The 3578-nt window shown below is 39.1% G+C and overlaps 1 protein-coding gene across 4 annotated transcripts in view; it reads left to right on the top strand.

Moving 5' to 3' along the window:
- The window catches only part of vti1a (vesicle transport through interaction with t-SNAREs 1A), a 120045-nt gene that overhangs the window by 35838 nt on the left and 80629 nt on the right, over positions 1-3578 (top strand). The window lies entirely within an intron of this gene.

Here is a 3578-nt window from a genome sequence, read left to right as displayed (position 1 = left end):
TGTGTGTGTGTGTGTGTGTGTGTGTGTGTGTGTGTGTGTGTGTGTGTGTGTTACGTATGCAAGTGTGTTCAACTGATGGTGTTGGTGCTTTTTAACACAAACAGATTCTATGAAAATAAACAATGTCAGCGTTCCTCCTGAAGGCCTTAATTCAGGAGTGGAGAAGAAAGAAAATGAAARCATATCACTTTTTCTAACTTAAACACACACAAACTCCTTTTTCTTCTAATTATCAAGGTTGGTTTTAATCCTAAAATAGGAAAGAATCTCATTGGGATCGTAAATAGATTTAACCAGTTAGCATAAGTTTTTTTTTCTTTCTTTCCCTCCTGTCTGCCTCTCTGACAGCCACCACATTATTGAGGCACAGTGTATTCCTCAGAGATATATCAAAGCTCATTCTTGAAGTATCAACCAGCTTTCTGTGGCTTCCGTTGTAGTTTCGAAAAAGTTTGTCAATTTACACTATAATCGCGGGGTGGCTGGTGTGTGCGACATCGACAGATTTAATAATTCAAGTCAAGTAAGGTTCGCATGCAGACCACAGGCTTTTGATGTTCTCTGTGACTTGCATTCGCAAATTCATAAATACAATCTTGCGCACTCTGCTTAAAAACATTGATTCAAATGTCTCGGTTGATTCCGACATTCCAGTTTCTCGAYGGTGTCAAATTCTGCGACAGCTAGCASATTTTTTATTTTTATTTTTTTACTTCTTTCCGGCTGCATTCTCCACAACAGCTCGTTTTGATGGCTTGCCTCACAGCTTGCTTTTTGGTGAAGAATTGGGCCCTAGCTTAACATTGTTCAGTACCTACTGGGCCCAGCGGTTTCTCCTGCTGTTGTTGGCCACATGCCCCTTGACCCTGTGTCATTGGTGGATGTCTTATTCACACTGTGCGAGGCTAGGTAAGAACAATGCTCGTTTATCCTGCCTTGGTCCCACACACTTGGCCTGGCCCGCACCAGCTGTGGGGTGTGTTTGTGGTTTTGTGGAGAATCTTCACCCTGCGTCTTTAATCCGTGACCCCTTCCTTTGCTCTGCTGTCGATACCAGCCTACCGCTCAGATGCACAACCTGAAATGGCAACGTCTTCAGGCCAAATAGAGAATATATCAACAGAAGAAACTTGGATGCACAGAAAACAGGCAGTTCTTTACAAGACTATTCCAGTTTTTCAGATTTGACAAAGTTTGCACAGACATTTGAAAGCCAGGTTTGTTCACTATGTGTTTAAGGGTTGCTCTTTAAATTAGGACTGCACACAAATTATTTATATGCTTATGAAGTAGCTTTTTCTAGTAATAATAGTAGTGCCATACTTGGTTAAACAGGRAAGTCATTGGGAGTATATTTCTGTTACAAACACAAGTTGTATGCTTTTATATCCCAACAAAGGTTTCATGTATTCTTAAAAAAACACTAAACTAATGTGTCAAACTACTGCACACAATAAAATATCTTTGGTCGTTGTTTAGAAGTAAGGTTTATCATTTTCAAATGATTAGGTTTGACATCCGCAACTTTTAAACAAGAATAATTAAAGCATTAAGCKTTTCTCCAATTAGACACTCTCAACTCATACTGTAAATGCTTCTCTTGCCACAGACCTCAACTCTCCTCTAACATCTGAGCTGTTTTTCTTTTTTTCTTCCTCTCTTTACAAAGAACAGTTTAGCATCGTTATTTCTCAGTAATTCAAAGTTGCATTTTCCATCCACAGTGACACAGTAAMCCTTAAGAACTGCAATTGACCAATGGGAAGTGGAACAAAAAAAAGCATTTTATTTCAAAGGAAGAGATCCTGAACAAAGAAACGGCATAGAAACGCTTTTTAACCCTCCTTTTCCCTTCACTGCTAACAAYATAGTTTTTAATGACCAGGAAGGARAATAAAAGTCAGGATGCTTCTAGGTCACATTTTAAGGAAAAAAAAAAAAGGAATCGGTTCTAAGAAAAGATGAATCTTGACACGGTACTTTTTTTTTCAGATGTAGTGACTTTTTTTTTCTTTCTTAGTATCTTCAGTGTATTTAGATGAAAACAAAGGCTTGCCAAAAGCAGCGAGAGCTCTCAGAGGGATATCAAGAAGACTTTTGGACATGCAGGGCTGTTTAACACACACACGCACACACACACGCACACACACGCACACTCCCTCAAGAACCAGGGTTTTCTGTTTGTCTCATAAATAAAATATAGAACTTTATTAGTGAAGAGCACAGACTCAAAAGCCCCGGCGCTGCAACAAGCAGACATGAGGGATAGCCCAGTTAAAGAGGGCAGCAAATATGGGGGGAGGACATGCAGTTACCAAATTTAAAGACATTTGAGTCAAGAGCTTATGAAATGCCCTCATGTATTGGCTCGTCAAATGTGTTGACTGATGTTTAATCAAAGGCGTACCACATTTTAGCCCCTCACTCCAGACATGAAAAGATTTTGAATCATTTATGATTGGTTGTTTAGAAATAGAAACAGCGTGTCAGATAAGACATCTAAGTTGCAATGATTAGCTGTTCCACCTTTTTCTAAAAAAAAWAAAAAATTAAATCTAATTATTCATCGTCATGGGGAGAGTTCAGTATTGATTGACAGCCTGTGCAAAACACAGCAAACCAGAACAAAACAAACAAAAACATGTCAAGTTATAGTCATCATTACTATCTGTGTTTATCTACATTAGACATTACATTAGCTCACATTTTCAAAAACTAAATTTTGTAATAGCTAAATTGTAACTTACCGCCAGCTATTACTACCGTACATCTTTAAATATTGTACAGTTCAGTAAATTCTTTGCCCGTTGTAGAGTAAATGTACTTTTCAATGTGTCCTCCTTGAATGTTAACCCAGTTATTAAAAAAAAAAAAAACGAGTCAAAAGAAGAGCTACAGAAACAAAGGCAGACGAAAGCTTTGCCACTCTGTTTTAAACAGTGGGTATAACAACAAAAGACCTCTTAGGTGATAGTGTTTGGTGTCTGAAAGCCTWAAACCATCCTGCCAAATGAATGCAGCTCATTAAGAATTGATTTCAGCTGTGTTTAGATAAGCAGAGAGGGCCACGTTTTGGCCCCCAGGGGCCACAACCTAGCTCAAAGTTCACGCTAAGCCAAGTTGAGAGTGATACCAAGGGCTATCAGCTTTATTAGGATGGAGATAATATGACTAGACTGTGCCTATCAAAGATCCCAGTGACTCAGCTGGGGATTTTTTTTCTTATCCTTGCATTTTTTACCCTCCTTTCCCAAAATTTCTCTTCCTTTTTTATGATAAATCATTGAAGCGATCTAAAAGGTGGGAGCCGTCGCTAGGCTAAACTATCAGCCCTGCAGTTGTCGCAGCAGCACATGCACGAGGACTCTGTGATGATGTAAAGACTATATTAAAGAGTTCATCAGTTTGTTTAGAGCAGTTTGATTTTCCTCTGCCGTGGTATTGAAAGGCGAGGGGGAGTGCAAAAGCTTGGCATCCCCATCAGTGGTATTTTAGCCGTAAAGCAAGATTTATGTAGATAAATAAGAGAGAGAGAGAGAGAGAGAGAGAGAGAGAGAGAGAGAGAGAGAGAGAGAGAG

Source organism: Austrofundulus limnaeus, unplaced genomic scaffold, assembly GCF_001266775.1.
Source record: "Austrofundulus limnaeus strain Quisiro unplaced genomic scaffold, Austrofundulus_limnaeus-1.0 Scaffold43, whole genome shotgun sequence".
Lineage (NCBI taxonomy): Eukaryota > Metazoa > Chordata > Actinopteri > Cyprinodontiformes > Rivulidae > Austrofundulus > Austrofundulus limnaeus.
This window is presented reverse-complemented; position numbering and strand designations above follow the sequence as displayed.